The sequence below is a fragment of the Cibotium barometz genome, chromosome 10 (genome assembly GCF_041138505.1).
Source record: "Cibotium barometz isolate CiBa-2024 chromosome 10, ASM4113850v1, whole genome shotgun sequence".
NCBI lineage: Eukaryota > Viridiplantae > Streptophyta > Polypodiopsida > Cyatheales > Cibotiaceae > Cibotium > Cibotium barometz.
In genome coordinates, this window is record NC_141055.1 from 23,099,825 (window position 1) to 23,121,876 (window position 22,052).

The following is a 22,052-nucleotide window of genomic DNA, read 5'->3' on the forward strand; positions in this document are numbered from 1 at the left end:
GCTTCGACTATTACGGTAGAAATTGGACATCATCAGGTCATGGGGGTACAGCTAGATGGAGGAGCTGCGGTGAATCTCATGACTGAATACACAATGGAAGAGTTGGGCCTAAAGGGTTTAGAGCCCACAAATATCATGTTGCGAGTAGCAGATCAACGTCGAGTGAAACCATTAGGTCTGCTTCAAGGAGTAAAGACTATAATAGCTGGATTGGAGTTTTGCGTTACCTATCTAGTAGTGCGACCGCATTCCTATGGTGCAGCGTTTCCAATCTTGGTAGGACGACCTTGGTTAGTACAGGCTCGATGTGTTAAAAAGTGGCATAAAGGGATAATAACCATAGGTCCACGCACAGATAGAGTTCAATTGAGGGTTGTGTCTAAAGAATTCTTGAGGGAGTTCACTAAACCACCTTCTACAACCGAAGAAATGACGGGATATGGAAGTGATACATCCGTTGGTGAGGAAGTAGTCCAAGAACGCTTTGCATTAAATAAAGATAAGTATGCTCGTTTTCTTCAAAATGGGTATCAAATGCAAATGGTTGATACGGATGAGCCTATAATGCAAAAGAGAGAGTGCTCTAACTTTGCTTTGGATGCTGGTATGGGAGAATATCGAGTGCATTTTTCTTTGGAGAATGACTCTGACAATGACATTACCGATTGGTTGTCATCACCAGAGGAGTGTGTAGTGGATTGCTTTTGCATGGATACAATCAAGCAGAGGAGAGCAGACGATGGGGATAAAGCAAGGCACCAAGAGCTATATGCCCTTATTAAGAAATTGCAAGAGCAGTTAGAGCTAGAACGAGTTTTTTCTAGTGAGTCGATGGACGCATTATTAAGGAAGGTGAAGCTGCTAGAGGAAGATAAGGGACGAGCTGAGATAAAAATTAGATATTTGCAAGATTTGACCTTGCAACTTGAAGAGTGCCGTCATGAAGAAGAAACTTCTTGGGAAGGCTTACTTCGAGAAAAAGATCGTGAGATTGGTGGTTGTCGACAAGAACTCAAATATAATGCGAGGTATACTCGAAAGTTGCTCAGAGAATGTGAGAGATATAAGAAAAAAGATAACAAGAGTGAGGATGGCTCGTCGTTGCAAAAGATGAGTAGAAGGAAAAATAAGTCATTTTCCAGAGAGTTCTTGAAAGCACAATACAATGAAACAATAGGAGGTGATGGAGGAGAGTTCAATGATTGGACTGATTCCAAGATGATTGAGGTAGTGAGGGATGCTTTTATGGTCCAAATTGAGGAGCCTATTAATGATGAAGAGGAAACAGACCCTTTAATGGTGATACCTTATACCCATGAAAGTCTTGTAAGTGCTCATTCTTCGCACGAAGAAGAGGAGGAGTGTAACACCAAGCAAAAGTTTCTAGAAAATGTTTGTTTCAAAGTGAGAGACCATCCACCTATATATACAAGCTAGATCTCGTCGACGATCAGCCTTTGTTTCTGATGCATTAGAAATTACTCAGCGCTGGGAAGTTGAAGAGGGAAAATGCTTTACATTGGGGAGTCAATTGCAAGAACGAACCTTAACTAGATTGAGAGAGGTTCTACAAACATACAAACATGTCTTTGCTTGGTCCTATAAAGACTTGCAGGGAGTGAAACCTGAGATATGCCAGCATTACATTGATTTAGAGCCAAACGCTAGGCCGATATGCCAACGTCAAAGGCGCACAAACCCTGTCTATGCAGAGCTTGTGAAAGCAGAAATAACAAAGCTGTTAGATGCGGGTTTCATTTATCCTGTGGCATACAGGGTTTCCCCAATTGTAATTGTTCCAAAGAAAAATCGTAAGATTAGAATTTGTATGGATTATCGAAAGCTAAATGATAAGACTAAGAAGGATCACTTTCCATTGCCTTTCACTGATCAAGTTCTAGACCGAGTAGCAGGGCATAAATTGTATTCCTTCTTAGATGGTTTTAGCGGTTATAATCAAATACAAATCCACCCAGATGATCAACCAAAAACCACTTTTACAATAGAATGGGGAACTTATGCTTATCGAGTGATGCCATTTGGATTATGTAATGCTCCATCGGGTGATGATGGCTTCATTTCAAGAGTTTTTACAAAAGTGGATGGAATTTTTTTGGACGATTTTTCAGTTCAAGGGGATGAGGAGGATATGCCTGAGAAGTTGGCTAAGGTCTTTGATCGTTGTCAGCAAACCGGTATTTCCTTGAATCCGGAGAAATGTGTTTTTGGCATTAAGAAACGAATCTTGTTAGGTCACGTGATTTCATCTGAGGGCATTACTGTGGATGATAGTAAAATCAATAAGATACGTGATCTGCCTGCTCCTACAACCATGAAGCAATTACGAGGGTTTTTGGGACATGCTAATTATTATCGCTGATTCATATTGAATTTTGCCTCGGTGGTAAACCCTTTAACTACTCTTCTTCGAAAGGATGTACCCTTTGAATGGTCACAAGATTGTCAGGAGGTTTTTGATACGATCAAAGATCGATTGATAAAAGCACCAATTTTGATACCCCCAGATTGGTCTAAACCTTTTCATATTCATGCAGACGCTTCACACACAGCTGTAGGAGCAGTTCTTTGTCAAGCAGATGATGAGAAGATAGACCATCTGATTTATTATGCGAGTCGGAATTTGACAGAGACAGAGAGAAATTACACTACAACGGAGAAGGAATGTTTATCCATGGTATTTGCCGTGAATAAATATCGACATTATTTATTGGGCAAGTTTTTTACAATTTATGTGGATCATCAAGCACTAAGATACCTTTTGAACAAGACAGATCTTGCGGAGCGAGTAATTTGATGGATGTTACTTTTTCAAGAGTTTGATTTTGAGGTGGTTACTCGTCCTGGAAAATCTCATGTATTGGCGGATCATCTTTCTCGGCTTTTGACTGAGGATATTGAGGAGGGAGTGGATGATGAATTGCCTGATGCGGCATTATTTTTGACCGATTGTACACTTCCTTGGTTTGCGGATATTGCAAATTTCTTGAGCACTGCTTATTATCCAGGAGGCGCCAGCAAGTATGAAAAAAAGAAAATTTTATTGCAATCTCGCCACTACACCCTCTTTGATGGTTATTTGTATCGTTATTTTCCTAGGGAGGGGGTGTATCGTCATTGTGTGCGAGAGGATGAGATACCTTCTATCTTACGTGCACTTCATGATGAGCCATGTGGAGGTCATTTTGCGGGGGAATTAACTGCTCGCAAAGTATTGCTAGCAGGGTATTGGTGGCCAACTGTTTATAAAGACTCTTTTTAGCATTGTAAATGTTGTGATAAGTGTCAACCGGTTGGTCGACCCACACCACAATTTGCGACCCCTTTAAATCCAATCTTGGCTTTAAAACCTTTTGAGAAATGGGGAATTGATTTTGTGGGTCCGATTGATCCACCCACTCGTTATCGATCCAATCGATACATTCTTGTGTGCACGGATTATGTGACCAAGTGGGTTGAAGCTAAACCTTTGAAAACGGATAGGGCATTGGATGTCGCCAAATTTTATGAAAATATCATTACTCGTTTTGGTTGTCTGTTGGAGTTGGTGAGTGATCGTGGTTCTCATTTTTTAAATGAGACCATTACGGAATTAACGAAACTTTACAAAATCAAGCATAAAAAATCCACTCCGTATTATCCTCGAGCTAATGGTCAAGTGGAGGTGACCAATCGAATACTGGGAACAATTTTAACCAAGACAGTATCGGAAAATCGACGCGATTGGGATGAGCGATTGTTTGAGGCTTTGTGGGCATACCGTACCACATTTAAGGTTACGACTCAAAATACACCTTTCACTCTAGTGTATGGTACAGAAGCAATTTTCCCAATAGAGAAGGAAATACCCACATTACGCGTTGCCTTGGAATCTCGACTAGGTGAGAAGGAATCTTTAGAGGCTCGATTACTGGCCTTGGTGAGGTTGGATGAGATACGTCTAACGGCTCTGCAAAATGTTGAGGCGATGCAACATAGACGAAAGGCTTGGCACGATCGTCACATTAAGGTGAGGGAGTTTCAAAAGAATGATCAGATTTTAGTCTATGACAATCGATATTATAAGTTTCCTGGCAAATTACAAATGAGGTGGTTAGGCCCTTTCAAGGTGTTAGAAGCCTTTAATAATGGTTCTTTGATTGTCCAAGACCCTGATGCTGTAATAGCTCCTTTTCGTGTTAATGGTCTTAGGGTGAAACATTATTTTGTTTAAGTTGGTAATTACGTGGGTCAAGTTGGTTCATTGTATATTTTTCACATGAGTTTTGCTCTTTATTATTTTGTGTTGTTTTGATGGGATTGGTGGGTTTATCAGGTTTTGGTGCGATCGATTCGATCTTCTTTCATACAGGTGGTATGGAGTTTTCTCTCAATGCTTTGTTTTATTTTCTTCATCCTTATGTGGTTTGGTTTGGGTGGGATGGTATTTTAGCATTAGTTGTAGACCCTGATTGGGTTGATGAGTTGGAGTGGTTGTTTCGGTGGTTGGCTGCCGGGGAATCTCTTCCAATTGCCGAGAGCAACTTTGGTCGCATGGCCCAATCTTTGGCCGTTATTGCGCCAAAGATTTTTGGTTCAGGTGTGGACACCTTAACCGATACGTCCGATGATTCTTCGGATGATTCTTTTCGTCCTGAAGATGTTGTGGTAGACTATCTTGATGAGGAGGATAAGGATGAGGGTTTGGGCTTTGGCCTTCCTCAGGGCTTGTATCGGATACTTCTACCTAGAGAGAGTAGTTTTGTTTCGAGAGCTGTACTTTTGAACGAGACAGAGGGCCATGGGGTGACACCTCAACTTTTGCCTTTTGGTGTAGTGAATGTGCCTGTGAGTTTTTGCACCGTTTTTTCTGAGTCCCATGATGTCAATTAGTTTTGTTTTTCTTGTTATTTATTTCAAAAAAAAAACTTTAAAAAGAAACAATTGTTTTGTTTGTGTGATTTGTTATGTGTTTTTATTGTTTGTTTTGGTTTGCATGTGGATTGGTTTTTTTGTGTTTGTTTGTTTTCAATTTTAGGTACATTATGTTTCTTGGAAGTTGTAATCTAATTGTTTGAATGGTTAATATGTGTAGATATGGTATTTTCTTTGTATTTTTGCATTGCTAGGTGCAAGGAGATGGGGGAGTAACTTGGGAACAATGATATCATAGTATTGAAGATTGTTTCTGGACATGCAATTTTTGCTACTCAGAGGATATGCAGTGTTCCACACGTGTGTTTTCTCCAATATATTTGGTTTTTTTTTTTGGTATCACTTGCATGGTGTGTGTAATAATGGGGATTGTGAGTTGTGTTAATCCAGTTGCAATTACTTGGTACTTGACTTATATGATTCTTTCTTTTGGAAAGATTTGGGATTTATTAGTCAAGGATACTAATTCTATGAGTTTCTTGCTGAGCTCTGTAGTAGAAATTGGTCATTACCACATTCATCTTAACTAGGCATGTGCTGCATTGACTATACTTTTTCTCTTTAATGGTAGGTAACAGCTTGGAAGTGCTTAAGAACTCTAGTGGAAGGAACTTTTCTCCCTTATTCCTGGGTTATAATGACCATAATAGTCTCGATTTTCATGATGAGCCTGGGGAGGGTTTTCAAATCATTGCCTTTGAAAAAAATAAAAAAAAGCAGAAAGAAAAAGAAAAAAAAGAAAAAAATTCAAATGTATGTATGTGGTATATGTGGTCTATCGCCTTAATGGTTCTTGGTAGGTGAGGAGAGTCATGCTGGCAGGGTTGTCAGTACTCTAAACCGATGCCTTGGGCTGTTTTGGGATAGCCATCGCCATGTGAGCTTGGTAGGTTCTTGGAGTCAACCTAGCCGGGTGGCAAGGTCTGCTGAGGATCACAGCCTAGTTTCATATGGGGTGGTTGCCATTGTGGTGTACATTTGGTGAAAAAAAATAAAAAGCAAAAAAAATAAAAAGCAAAAAAATGAAACGAGAAAGGCATGGTTCTGATATAAGGGAATTTCAATCATGCAATGACTTCCATGGTTAGTTGTGCTACTATTGTCTTTATGAAATATGGAAGTGAGTGGAAGGTAGTTTTCCTAGAGTTTTGTAGTTATGGATGGGTTGTTTCCTATTTGTTAAAGTGGAAATATTATAGACATAGTGAGGATGTTGTGGTAGTTGCTAATTTTTACTGTTTTGGGATTTGATGTTTGCTTAATAAACCTTTTGGTTTATCTATTGGTTAGTGTTATATAAGTCTTGTAGTGGTGGTTGCAACTTGGATTTTTATTCACTCATTTATGTGTGCTGATGTGAAGGTGTTGAAGGTTTGTTTTTATTTTTGTTTGTTTGTTTGGAACAGTATAATTCTAGTGTATGGTTGGTGATTGTTGCAGAGTGATGAAGTGGAGATGTGATGCTAGGCAGTGATGGTGAAGAAGTTAAGTGTGGGGGAAGCTGTAAAGTGAAGTTGCTGCTGTGTTTGCGAGGACGCTCACATTTCAGTGTGGGGGGAATGATGACCCCTGGATCGAAGTCATTTTTAGCAATTTTTAGGGTTTAAATAGGGTCAATTGTGGTTATTTTAGGTGCATTTCCATGGTATTTGAAAGCATATGTGTGTGGAATGTCATGGTATTTGCATGCATCATGATTGTCGATGTTGTCCATTGGTGTAAGCACATTGCATGGGAATGGTGACGATTAATATTGTTTTGTACATAAAGAGGAGGTTGTATGTAAGTGGGTAGAGAGAAGAGAGAGATCGAGGGGAAGAGAACGAGGGTTAGTATGATGAGTTTCGAGCTCAAGCTTTGAGGATGGTTAGGTGGGAACGCAAGTTTGGAGACCTTAATGTGGTTACAAATGGAAAATTTCAAATTAAAAAAATGGAGGGGTGGGTAGTTTTAGCACCCGTTGGTACCCTCTTGAGAGAATAGAAGAGAGAGAGAGAGAAAACGTTTCTTTCTCTGGCTGGCGTGAAGAACACAAGGAGGAGGAGGAGGAGGTAAGCCTGCTTTTTTTTGTTTGTTGATTAATGTGTGTGTGTGTAAGAGCTTGTTGCCGCTGCTGCCAGCGCCGCATAGTCGAACAGAGAGAGAGAGAGAAGAAGTGGGCGAGAATGGGTGAGTGTATCAGTGCGTGTGTGTGTGCACACTCGGCAACAGTGGGGAGTCTGTGTGTGCACTCGAGTGCAAGGGAGCGTGTGCGCTAGGCATAGGCATTGGGTGGCAAGAACGTGACCAGCAAGCGCGTGTGTGTGGGTGCTAGGTGCAAAAGCGAGGGCGGTGTGTGCCGTGCACTTACTGTAGTGCAGAAGAAAGAGAAAGGGAGAGCCCTCTTGCTGACCACCTGTAAACAAAGCAAGGAAGAGAGAGAGAATAAGCGCAGTTCCGATAGCGTGGGCAGCCGAGTAGCAAAATCAGAGAGGGAAATCGCTGGAGTATGCGTAGATAGAGAAGGGAGGAAATCGCTGGAGTTATCAGTTGGGCAGCGTGTGTAGAGCAAGTAGAGGAGACAGAGAAACATGGCGCATGGGCAGCCTTCTTTCTGTGTGCACATGGGTGTGTCCATAGCCAGGCAGGGTTAGCGATTAGAGAGAGAAAAAAAACGCTGGAGTTTGTTGTGTGTGGGGCAGCACCTTAGGAATAGGGTAGCACAAGAGGAGTAAGAGGGAGAGGGTCTGCGTTGCTATCCATAGCCAGTTGGGCAGCCATTGGAATAGAGCGAGAGAAAGAATTCACTGGAATTATTGTGGGCCCTCTGTAGCTTGTAGAGAAGCGACAGCGAGGGAGAATTGTGTGGGCAGCACCACAGTGAGTAGGAGACAGAGAAGTCGTTGGAGTTGTTGAGTAGAGAAAGAGAGGAAAAACGCTCGATAGAGAGAGAGAGAGAGAGAGTGAGTGAGAGATAGAGAGACTCTCTCTCTATTAGAGGAGGAGAGTGAGAGAGGTTATCAGCATTCATAGAGGGCAGCCGCATGGAGAGGAGACGGCCGATTGTGACATAGCCGAGCATCCAAGGATGATAGCATAGCAAGGGGGCTGCTGCCATGTAGAGAGAGAGAGAGAGAGAGAGAGAGAGAGAGAGAGAGAGCACCTATGCGTTGTCGCCTTAGCATTTGGGATTATAGACTCGTCGTCGTGAGCACATGATGTAGGGGAAGGGTCTTACGGGCTACCTCGCACAACCAGGAGAGCATAGGTAGCAAAACATTGAAGATGTTGCTTTTGGGTAGGCCATAGATTAGGAGAGAGGCATAGCCTTATTGCATGCACATGAAAGCCAAGGCTCGCCATGAAAGTAGCCAAGGTGAGATGCATAAGAAGAAGTCCATAGAGGGACCATAGTGAAAGCAAGCCAAAAGGGTGGGTATAAATAGGGTAATCCAAGTAGAGATGAAAGAACAAAGACTTTGCAGATGTTTGGAGAGGACACAGAGAATGAAAAATAGAGAAGGAAGAGAAAGAAAGAAGAGGGAAAGAAGAGAGAGGGCAATATGGCTACGTTATGTGTGTACATGCAAAATAGGAAAGAGAGAGAAAGAGATTTGATCATTTTGACATGGTGCATACTCAAAAGTAAAAGCATGAGAGTGTGAGAGAATGTATTAGATTGTATGCATTATTCTTGTGTTTGTGTTTCAGGAGAAGGAAGAGAAAGAAAGAAGAAGAAGAAGAGAGTTCACGAGGATAGTGAGTAGAGAGAGAGAAGAAAGAAAGAAAGAGTTTTGAAGTGTGAAAGAGAGAGAGTGAAGAGTGGAGTGAAGTGAAGATTAGCCAAATGTTGAATGCAGTGATGCTTGCAGATTGACTGAAACGTGGAAGTGTTGGAAATATCGGTTCTTTTTCATTAAATTCTTGGAAACAATTTACACAAAACCATTTTGACATTAAATTTCTTTATTCAGTTTTAGAATGGTGAAGTTGTGTCTTGATGATCTGTTGGGTCGTAGTAGTTTGTTCTTTTCCATTTGTGTGTCTGTGTGGGTGTGTGTAAATAAAACATTGTAAATTATTTCATACAAAAAGATGTCTTTTCGGTGTGTGTTTCTAGGATTTAAGCTGTGTGTGGTTGTTATTTAGGACGCATTCACTGTTCTAGTGGGTATTTAGTGCGTTGGACTAGAGAGTAGGAAGGCCAGTCAAAGCCCAAGGATCCATAAGATGTGCCGATAAAGAGGATTCTCCATGCACCAAATATGAAGCAAGGGGAACTCCCCCACCTCAAGAGTGTAGACGTTGGAAGTGAGGAGTTCTCCCCCACCTCAAGAGTGTAGACCATGGAAGTGAGGGGTACTCCCCCACCTCAAGAGTGTAGACCATGGAAGTGAGGGGTACTCCCCCACATTAAAAGTTGTTCCCATCTACTAAGATCCCAACTATAAACAAGAAACTCAACATGCTCCCAAAGGTGTGTATGCCATGATCCCAAATTTAAACAAAAAACTTGAGAGGCTCCCAAAGGTGTATGCTAGGATCCTAAATATAAGAAGCTAGTGTCAATGCTCTAGAAAACACCAAGGAAAGGTATGTCGATGGAGATAGTGGCATCAATAAGGCCCATGGAAAGTCAATGTAGACTAATCCATGATCCCACACAAAGTGGCTCAAGGTACGTGCTGGAGAAAAGGCTAATGATGATGAATGGTAACCATGTGAAGTAAGGCCTAAGGAATAAGATGGAGCTAAGGTCTCTTAATGTAACATGGAATAAAAGGGATTAAGAGGCTCGCCCACAAAAGATGTAACAAGGATGGAGGTGGGAACCTTCTAAAAAGTTGGTGATGATGAGGATAAAGTATCCACACTCAAGGATCTTGGATCCCAAATGTAAGTGCTAAGAGTGGGGCTCTCACAAATGCAAGTGATGAGTGAGAACCATGCAACATGAGGGCGATGTGCACACACCTCAAATGGTGGCAACAAGTAATCACACGGGTGAAGGGGTGTCCCCAAAAAGGATGTGTTAGTGGTAGGGGAAACATCCTCCTCAATAAGAGAAAGAGGGTGCTTGAATATAATGCTCGATGGCAAGGATGTGTAAGGTACGCGGGTTCCCAAGACTCAAGATGTGGCGATACAAAGCTTGACGAGGGCATAGGGGGCATGTGGAGCTCCTCATGATACACCATGATGTGATCCAAGTGATGCGGGTAATGAACATGTGATACTGATAAAACATGTGTGACCTTAGGCAATGGAGCAATATAAGGGTCAAACAAAGTAAATCGACATGAAGATGTGCACGTAATAAATCTATGTGACCCTAGAGCAATAGGTAAATATGTGGGAAGCCACAGAATGCCATAAAGTGTAATGAATATTAGTACATCATCTCATATTGAAATGACCATGACTCGCCCGACATGACGCTGGCTAAATCATCTGAAGCGTCCTCCATGAATAGGAAAACACCCCAACAATCCTTGTACCACCGAAGAAAATACATGAAACTCGTGGCATGGGAATTCTCGCATAGTGGGTGGCAAGAACATTTTCGGATGGGATATGCCATGATGCATAAAGATGTGCATGGGGTTAAGTTAAGATACAAATACACATATAAAGATGGGGCACATGTGTGAAAAAATAAAGTCCTCTTTGCTTCTTTTTTGGAGTTTGAATTTTTTTGGGATTTTTTCCCTCTTTTCTCTTGATATTTTTTGGAATAAAAGGTTAGTTTTGAAAATAGGGGAGTTAATTAAGAAGAGAATACGTAAGTTTAAAAAAATTTCATGAGATGGGGAAAAAAGGAGAAAAAAAAGTTTGAGGGGAGGTTAGATACAAATTCCGTTTTGTAAGGATATTTTTTGTACGTAAAAAATAAAATACAAGGGGGGGATAGTTAAACATGTGTGTGTGTGTGTAATGTATTTTTAAAAAGTAAAATGAGGGCAGGGAGAGGAGGTGTTTGAGAGCGATCGGATCTTCCTATGTGTCGCGCATGCATAAAGTGAGTGGGCGAGTGGTGAGTTGAATCAGCTCGTGTGGTGGGTGCAAGCCCAACGTACATCGACGGGTGGTCGATTTATTGGGTCTTTCATGGGTGGCGATGGTTTCTATTAGGTGGCTCCTTCGTGAGGATGAGGGGGCGATTAGATGGGAAGACTGGGATCTAGAGGCACAGGAGGAGATGAAGCGCAAAGGTGAGTAGGTTGAGGTGGAGTGCATCAAAAGGAAGTGCATTCCTGATGATTGACTAAACGAATGTCTCTATAACCATGTAAAAAGTAAGGTATGCCTGAAGTTGAGCCAAGATTTCATCAGAAACCAGGTAGGGTTATTATCAATGTGTAGTGTGTTTCTTTTCTGTCCAGGAAAGCCTTTGTCTCAAAGGCAGAACTAGGCAGGTGGCTTCAGGAAACTATCTTGCATGATTGTGTTTTGTCTAAGATTTTCTACCTAGGAAAGGGTTTTTTCAGTGTTGTTTATCAAAGAGCAGTTTGTGTCTGAGTTGTTTACCAAGGGACCTTGTTTTTTGGCCAAAGGTTGATACATGCTTTTCCTTTTGACCCTTTGTTTGACGTCAATAAAATCCTTCAGAATGCGTGCCCAGTTTGGGTTAAAGTGATTGGAATACCTCCTTGGCTTAGACCCGCATTGTGCGACATAGCTCAGTCCCTTGGCCCAGTGCTGTTTGTTTCTGGTGATGAGGTAGGAGGAAAGCAGGGTAATAGTGTATGTATCACATGGAACCGCTCTAATGAGACTCCAAAGTCTGTGGAGGTAGACTTAGGCCTTAAGTTCGGTGCATTCCCTGTGCGTGCTTCATGTGTGGGGATTTTGGGCATATTGCCAAAGACTATCCAGTCACAGAATCCACAAGGGAGGAGCCTAAAGTGGTGAGTAGAGGGGGAAGCGACAAGGAGAGTGGTTCGCTGGAGACTCAGAAAGTAGATTCAAAAGGGAAGGAAGTGGTCTTAGAAACTAGGGAGAATAAGAAAGAAGGGGGCTAGGATAAAGTTAAAACCATAACCAACGTTAGGCAGAGTAAGGCTGAAGCTAGGAAGGCCCAAAGCAATCGAGGTTATGAGAGTAGGAGGAATGGGAAGGGGGAGAATCTGGATTCTATCATCTTTTCTAACCCTTATAGGCCGGTGCTTGAGAGAGCTAAATCTTTATTGGTAGAATAGTTTTCTGATAGGTCTTTGAGTGAAACTAGAAAGGAGATTGACCTTGTTCAAAGTAGTCAGAAGGAAGGTGAGGAAGTGGAAATGGTTCCAAAATTTGCATTAACATGATGAACAATAAAGAGGTCAAAGGGCGCACGTGGAATGTGAAAGGAATCAAAGACAATAAGAAAAATGCTATATTTTGGGATTTAGTGAAGTCTTGGGACTTGTCTATTTTGGTTGTACAGGAACATAACCTTTTTGGGAGAATCTCTAGGTTAAATAGTTTTAGGGAATGGGATGTTTTTTATGGTGGTATTAGTTCAGGTTATAGTGGGGTTATGACTATAGCTATCTAAGAGGGATCTTAACCCTAGTATCATAGCTAATCATCCAAAGGGAAGAATATTGATTGTAGAGATTATAGTAGACAGTGAAAGAATATGGGTTATGAATGTGTATGGGGTTGATAATCATAAGGTTAGGAGTAGTATGTGGGATTGGATTGTAGGGGTGAATATTCAAGTGCCTTGCATTGTATTAGGGGATTTTAATATGGTTGAAAGAGTTGTTGATAGATGTGATGGCAGCACTGTTCTCTTAGGGAAGGAAAAATGGAAGTGGGAAGCTCTTAGAAGGGGCTTGGGACTTAAGGATAGTTGGTATCTTAGGGTCTGGAGAGACAAACCAGGGCACACCTATTTTAGCCTCTAATATTTATCCTCCTCGTCAAGAATTGATAGAGTTTTCTTTAGTCAGCAGGCCTCATGGGTACCTCACACTTTGAGGGTGGTAGGGGATTGGAGCTCTATCGTATCTAAACATCTCCCCCTGAGAAGTGGGGTTGGTCTCACTGTGATGGGATTGATATGGACTTATCTCATTTTCCAACAAGAAAATTGAGAGTGAATAATTTACTTATGAAAGACCCTCTTTTTGTGGAATATAATGAAGTAGCCATTAATAAATTAAAAAAGAGAAAGGGAGCTGAGGGTTCATGGAAACAGTTTGCCAATGAGATGCAAGGAATTATTAGAGAGAGCTGTGGGTAACTAAGGGCTGAGGAAAGGAGAGGTGAGAAAAAAAATGGTATGCATTGCTTGAGGAGCTGTTTTACTGAAGAGGCAGACTTTAGGGCTGGACTCTGATGACACTGAGTTGTATTTTAAGTGTCAGGACAACATCAAAGCTGAGGAGGATAAATGTTTTAGAGAACATGAGTATTGGGCTAGAAGGAATCTATTCGACAACAAGGAAAAAACCTGACAATAGGTTTTTTAAACTTTCCAAGAATAAAGGTGATAGAGTGATTGTGGGAATATTTTGGATGAGGATGGTATTCATATTCATGACACCAAATCACTTGCTCTGAAATGGGTCAAGTTCTTGGGTTCAACATTGAGTCTGAAAGAAGAGTACTCCTTGAGGAGGTTTCAAGCTGAAAACAGGTTGCTTGGCCTTCTTAATTAGAATATGGATTCTGATAAAGCCAAGTGGTTAGAAAGAGATATTGATCTGGATGAGTGCTCGTGTGCTCTACTAAAGCTGGGTAGGGAGAAGGCTAGTTGGGATGGTCTCTCAACTGAGTTTTTCATAGCTTTTTGGCCTTCATTAAAAGAGGTGGTGGCTGACATTTGCAAGAAAGATTTTAAAGTGGGTCTTTGGGACAAGGCTTTTAAAGAGGGGCTTGTGAAACTCATTCCTAAACAGACTACCTATAACAGGTTTGGGCATTGGAGGCCTATCACTTTATTGACTATGATGTATAAAATTTCAGCCAATGTGATTGCCCTCAGAATTACTCCTTTGTTGCAAGAGATCATCTCAAAAAAACATCATGGCTTTATTAAAGGAAGGTCTATTTATGATAATATCTTTGCTACTCTGCTGGGTAGAGACGTGGCCATTAAAACTTAACAAAAATGCATTATGATGCAATTGGATCTTGAGAAAGCCTACGCTAGGATACAGTGGTCATTCATTGCTAGGGTGATTGAAAGAATGGGATTTGGAGCTAGAATGCCACATGTATTTATACTCTCTCCTTGGGTGGACATTCTAAAGTCCTTCTTAATGGAAGAGTAGAAGGGGGATTTGAAATCAACAGGTCAGTGAGACAAGGGTGCCCATTAGCTCCCTTACTTTTTGCCATTGCTTCTCACCCTCTAATTTTATCACTTGAGCTAGCTTGTAGGGAAGGGAAGAGTACAGGACTAAAACTCAAACACAGTGAACAACTGGTTATTCAATGCTTTGCTGATGATTCTCTGTTATTCTTAAAGGCTGAGAACAACAATGTGAGATGGGTCTTAGAACTTGTTCAAGCGTTTGCCAATGCCTCACGTTCTAAATGTAACATTTTGAAATCTAGGATCATAAGTTTGACGTAGAACAATGATTTTGATCTTCAGAGGTGGGGATGTGAGGTGGTTCCAAAGAGTCACATTGTTAGACTGCTTGGGGTGCCTTTTGGGGTTGGACTTACTAATAAACAGTTGGTCATGTGGGCCATTAACAGGTTTGTGGAGAAATTGAAGAAGTGGGAAGGTTTGAAGGTTCCCTTCCATAACAAAATTGATGTATGCAACTTAGTGTTGAATGCTTATGTCATGTTTCTAAGTCATGTATTAAAATTTGACAAGTGTCATTGGAAGGAGATCATAGGTCCTATCAGAGACTTTCTATGGAGAAATGGTATTGGTAAGAAGAGAGTTCCTGCTTGGTTGTCCCGGGAGAAGTTGTCAGTGCCCAAAAAGGAAGGGGGTATTGGTATCATACATTTGCCCACTCACTGTGCTGCTAGAAGGACTTTGATGCTTCCTAGGGTGCTATCCCAAGCTTCTACTTGGACCTTGATGATAAGGGAATTGGTGGAAATGGCTGAGGTATTGGCCAAGGGCAGATGGGGGAGCTTAAACTGGATAGACAAATTGTTTTCATATGCTCCTTTGAAAATCACAGACTTAGATTTTTGCAAAATGCTCTGGAAAGATAATCTGGGCGTCATGGTTTGGATGGTGGGGGGAGGGTAACTAGGAATTCCATGCTATCCTTGGGGTTATGGTGGACTCACAAGTTTAATCCCCCTTTAGCTACACTTGATACTAAAGTGGCAAAGATTCTTAATAACAAAGGCATTAGATATCTGGCTGACTGCTCGGACAGAGATGTGGCTAGGTGGAAAGAGGTAAACCTCTTATCTGTGGAGTTTCAGTTAACCAGGAAAGAGAGAGACTTGATGACTCAGGTGCTAGAGTTGCTCCATAGTGAATTATGGTCCACAGCCACCACTGATATTTCACTCTAGATCAAGGATTGGTCTTGGATTAATGGTGTCAAATTAAAGGAAGGCAAAACTAGGGATATTTATGCTTTAATGAGAAAAGGGGATGCTAATGTTATGTACTGTAACAAAATATGGAATGTAAAGTGGAGTGCTTCTAGCTAGAAAAAGAGATGGCAGTTGATATGGAACTATCAGGTCCCTAGGAAATTTCATGTCTTTGTGAGTTCACAGTCATGCCGTTTGGATTGACTAATGCCTCGGCGACATTCAATCGCGTCTTATGCAAGATATTCTTAGAGAATACTTGGATGATTTTGTTCTTGTCTTCTTTGATGATATCTTGGTATACTCATCAAAGAATGCTGCAAATCATGAAGATCATGTGCGCAAAGTCCTGGAAATCCTAAGGAAACACCAACTCTTTGTACAAAGAAGAGCAAGTATTCCTTCTCTGTGTACCAGGTGGAATACTTGGGATTCATAGTGTTGTCAAAGGATGAGATTTCTCCTGACCCCGCAAAGATCCAAGTAGTAGTTGAATGGCCAGAACCCAAGTCAGTAAAGGAAGTCAAAGGATTCCTAGGATTAACCGGATGGTATAGGATCTTTATACCTAGGTATGCTCAGATAGCATCCCCTTTAACTAACCTTCTCAAAAAAAGTACACTTTTTCAGTGGACTGCAATGTGTCAGAGTGCCTTTGACAAGCTGAAGACAACCTTAGTAACCAACCCTGTCCTTAAATTGCCAAATTTTACCAAACTCTTTGAGATAGTTACTGATGCCAGTGGATTTGCCTTAGGCGGTGCTCTAATGCAGGAAAGTCATGCAGTGGCCTATGAATCCCGAAAACTTAGAACACATGAGAACATAGGAGTTACTCTCAGTAGTAGTGTATGCTCTGAAGTTGTGGAGACATTATCTTTTGGGACAAAGGTTCACCTTGATGACAGATCATCAAAGTCTGAAGTGGATCTTCACCCAAAGGGATCTCAACATGCGTCAAAGGAGATGGATGCAAACCCTGCAAGAATTTGATTTTGAAATAAAGTATCGACTGAGGAAAGAAAATGTGGTTGCAGATGCGCTCATAGCAGAAAAGCCTCCTTGTTCACAATTACAGTGGTGTCAAATCCACATTGATCAATGAAGCAAAGGAGAAAATCATGCAGGATAAATTCTTTGCCCCTATTGCTACCCTTCTGATGCAGGAAAGCCTTAAGAATGAGTCGAGTTCTTGGATACAAACTGGATGAAGGATGCATGTATTTTAATAATCGGCTATGTATCCCCAATGATGCGGGAATAAAGGGAAGAATTCTGAGAGAAGCCCATGATAGCCTGATAGCTGGACATCCAGGGTTTATAAAAACCTATATGTCTGTGAAGAAAAGCTTCTTCTGGCCAAGACTCAAAAAGGATGTACTTGATCATGTGCAGAAATGCTTGATGTGCCAAAGAGTCAGGGCAGAGAGAGTCAAGATGCCAGGGAAACTATAGCCTCTAGACATTCCACAGATGAAGTGGGAATGCATCAGTATGGACTTTGTCCCTGGATTACCTTCAATGCAATGAGGTTACAACTCCATTTTTGTGGTAGTTGACAAGCTAACCAAAGTTGCCCATCTGATTCCAGTGAAAGAAACATACTCTGCAGTGGATGTTGCTAGAGTTTTCCTTAAGGAGATCTTCAGATTGCATGGTTTACCCAGGAGGATAGTAAGTGACCGCCGAGATCCCAAATTCACATCAAAATTTTGGATTACGTTCTTTGAAGCAGTAGGAACTTTCTTGGATCGCAGCACAGCCTATCACCCCGAAACAGATGGCCAGACGGAAAGAGTGAATCAAGTAATTGAAGATATCCTTCGGTCATGCTGTAGGGAACCCAAGAAGTGGTTGTCATTTGCATCTGGTCGAATTTGCTTACAATGCTTCTTATCATCGGAGCATTGGGATGAGTCCTTTCAAAGCTTTGTATGGACAAGATTGCCTTACACCGTTGACTTGGTCGTCTGACCCATTGATCAGGGTCGAAATGTCCAAACAAATGCTTGATGACATGGACCAGCAGATGCAATTAATCCGTAAAGATATAAAGGCAGCCCAAGACAGGCAAGAGCAGTATGCACATAAAAAGAGATCAGAGAGAAAGTTTGAAGAATCAGATATGGTTTTCATTTGAGTATGACAAAAAAAAAGTTCCTTATCCTTAGGGAAGTACAAGAAGCTCTCTCTCCCAGATACTGTGGGCCGTATGCTGTCATAAAGAAAGTGGGCGATCTAGCCTACAAATTTCTTCTGCCTCCCCATCTCAAGGTACATGATGTATTCCATGTCAATTTTCTTAAGAAGTATGTACCTACTAGCCCGAATCACATGCTTGATGATGAGCAATTGATCTCTTCGACTCAAGGCCAGATGGTACTCCAACCTGAGGAAATCCTTGACATTCGGGAGAAGATTCTCAGGAGCAGAGTCCTCAGAGAATCCTTAGTAAAGTGGAAGTTAATTTGATACTGGATCTTGTTGGTTGACCAGCTGGTCTTCAACGGAGAGTTCAGAGGATGCATTTTTGTAATTTAATGGACTTGGAATTTTGAAAAATGATGATCGAAAATATTATGATTTTATTCAAGGATTGTCTTAAAGCCAGTCGAATCTGTTATAAATGGCAATTTCATATTAGGTGTGTACGTGGTATGCCTATTTGATTTTTGCATGAATCGCCGTCTAGGGGGCCTGGGAACTCTTTTCCTCGGTACCCAGGCAAAAACCCAATTAAATATTTATAAAGGAATCCCACCTGGATCGGAGGATTCTTGAGAAACAACTAGATACGATTAGTTACGTTAATCAGTTTAAATCCTGAGAAGACCTTGTTCTATGGGACTCTAACGTAGTCAAGACCATTACTGATCAAGCTGATCCGACTGCACCTATATCCATAGAACAATTACTATCCAGGATTTATTTTATCTATCATAATAACAAAAATTGAGTCTCGATTTACGGATCCATCAGTCCAGCCTAACCCCATCCAGTCCCATGGGTTAGCCAACCACCTAACCACTGTAGTGATGGGATCCAATCAGAAATTTGGTTAAGTTTTATCCCGAGTACCAAGGAAAAGAGTTCCCAGGCCCCCTAGCCGGAAGTTCATGCAAACATAAAACTAGTCACACCACTTACACACCCAATATGAAATTGCCTTTTTCTCAGCATCAACTAACTTTAAAACAATCCTTTAATGAAACCATTATGTCACTAATGACAATCCTTGAAATCTCTGGTTGAATCCATATTTCCAATCATTCATTCATCGGTGTACTTATGGCATCATTGGCAACCAGAACGCTCACCACCTGTTCACTCAGGGGCCTTTTCAATAGTTCCTAGCTCATAGTACCCGGTAATATTTTCACATATAAAAATCAAGATGGAATCCTTGTTGAAGATCAGCAAGATCAATCAACAGATCCATATAAGAGAGCCATGGACGACTCATCCGTTGAGGACCAGCAAGGTCAATCAACCAGATCCATGCCCGGTTTCAGAAAACAACTCTTACTCCTTGTTCCAAGATCTTCCACGACGCACATGTGGGTATCTTCGACGACCCAGAGCCCAAGCACCGTATGGTCAGCACCCTCTAGGATCCTTCGTAGGTGACCTAGCGCTTCACTCATAGGCCGCTTCCTTGGTCCCTCATCCACCGTACCGGAAGCTCACCATTTAAATCGAACCGAGGAGGCTGGTCAAGACCTCGGTCGACCTTGCTACGCGAGACGTCCTCCATTGACTCTCCGTCCAGCAGTTGCAACTTTATCAGTTAGGTCTCCATGACCTTAATCTACAAGACGGTCAAAATGCTTCCCCAGCATTCTTGACATAAAACAAAAACAGTAATTTACAAACAGGTCACAAAATACAGTTTCTATATCGAACTCTCGTCTTTCCACATTATCCCTCCTCAGTCCACATTACTTATTCCACATTCCATTCATATGTGTACTCATTCTCATCCATTCACTCATATCGACGACACATTATTTCACATACAGATTCACATTCATTATTCTACATACACATCCATGTTCGTACATCCACATCATACATCCAATTCCATATCCGCATTCATACATACACGTCCATATCCACATCCATACATCCACATCCACATGCATACATCCCTTTTCACATCCTCATCCATACATCCATATCCACATACATACATCCACATCCACATCCACATCTACATGCATACATCCATTTTCACATCCTCATTCATACATCCACATCCACATACATACATCCACATCTACATGCATACATCCACATCCATATCCACATTCACATCCATACATCCACATCTACATGCATATATCCATTTTCACATCCTCATTCATACATCCACATCCACATCCACATTCACATCCATACACCCACATCTACATGCATACATCCATTTTCACATCCTCATTCATACATCCACATCCACATACATACATCCACATCCGTATCTACATCCATACATCCACATCCACATCCACATCCACATCCACATTCACATCCATACATCCACATCCTAACTCATCCCATACTCATTCTTATCACATCTCATATAACTCTTAACTCATTCTTATCACATCTCATATAACTCTTAACTCATTCTTATCACATCTCATACGCATCTTATCACATCCTAATATCTATTTATAGAATACAAGAGAATTCTTATATTTGATATAAGATTTCTTTACGCATCTATTTATGCATAAATTCCATTTTAAGGAGAATAACACTTTCAAAATAAAAATCAATCTTTTATGCATAAATTCATTTAAAATGAGAATGACACTTTTGAATTAGAAATCAATCTTTTATGCATCTTCCTATGTATAAATTCATTTTAAATGAGAATGACACTTTTGAATTAAAAATCAATCTTTTATGCATCTTCTTATGTATAAATTCATTTTAAATGAGAATGACACTTTTGAATTAAAAATAGAATTCTTTATGCATCTTTCTATGCATAAAATAAGAATTAATAAAGATAACACTTTTTGGATTAATTTAAATTCTTTATGCATCTATCCATGCATAAATCCAATTTAGTAGGAACTACACTTTTAGAATAAAAGAATTTCTCTTATACATCTTATTTATGCATAAAATTTATTTATGATAAAAATCACACTTTTAATATAAAAATTATATCCTTTATGCATATGTTTATGCATACAATTCATTTATGATGAAAATCACTCTTTTAATATAAAAGAATTTCTTTTATGCATAAAATCATTTATGATAAAAATCACTCTTTTAATATAAAAGAATTTCTTTTATGCATCTAATTTATGCATAAAATCATTTATGATGAAAATCACACTTTTAATATAAAAATTTCTTTTATGCACCCATTTATGCATGAAAATCAAATATGGTAAAAGTAACACTTTTATAATAAAATAATAATCTTTCATGCATACCTCTATGCATGAAAATCAAATATGATAAAAGTAACACTTTTATAATAAAATAATAATCTTTTATGCATACCTCTATGCATGAAAATCAAGTATGATAAAAGTAACACTTTTACAATAAAATCATAATCTTTTATGCATACCTCTATGCATGAAAATCAATTATGAGAAAAGTAACTTTTTTATAAAAAAATTATCTTTTATGTATACTTCTATGCACGATAATCAATTACGATAAAAGTAACACTTTTACAATAAAATAATAATCTTTTATGCATACCTCTCTCTATGCATGAAAATCAATTATTATAAAAGTAACACTTTTAAAAAATATATCTTTTATGCATACTTCTATGCATGATAATCAATTATGATAAAAGTAACACTTTTATAATTTAAAAAATATCTTTTATACAAATAATCAAAATGTATCTTTTATGCATGAAAATGATACTTTAGAATATAGAAACCATAAGGATTACTCTTTTAGAATAATAAAAGATGAATTTTATTTCACTGATTTCTAAAAATTTTGCCATAACCTCCTTTGTATGGCTGACCATTTTTCAAATTTTTAAGTCTTTAAAGCTAATTAAAAGTGCACCAAGAGTATTGAAATTATCCTAAGTAAACATTTTTTCACTTAATTAAGACAAACATTATAAAAACTTGACTTTAATCATTAACCATTCACCTAGGATAGAGAATGGTTGGTTTTGCTAGAGAAGAGAGGGGAATGCCTTTTTGTAATGAGGCATAACATTAAGGGAATGATTAGAATGATCCCTAATTGGATCATTAACCCATAATGGATTGAATCATCAATATTCATGAAATACATAAACTAAAATCATAGAAAAAAGCCATTAATTTGGTCTCAAGCATAGATTAATCTTGGATTAAGGAAAAGCTTTATGAAAAGCTTCATTTGGATTGAGAATAGGTCATGAGTATGACCATTTCTTGAGTGAGAGAGAGAGAAATTACATAAAAACCATTAGAATTAAGCATAAATGGAAATTTATGTAATTCTTTACTATCATTCATCAATTAATTTCAATAGCAATTATCAATTTATGTAATTTTTTACTACCATTCATCAATTAACTTCAATAGCATTCAAAAACCATTCCAATTAAGCTTCTCAAGCTTGAGAGGGGTTGAGAAGAGAGAAACATTGAG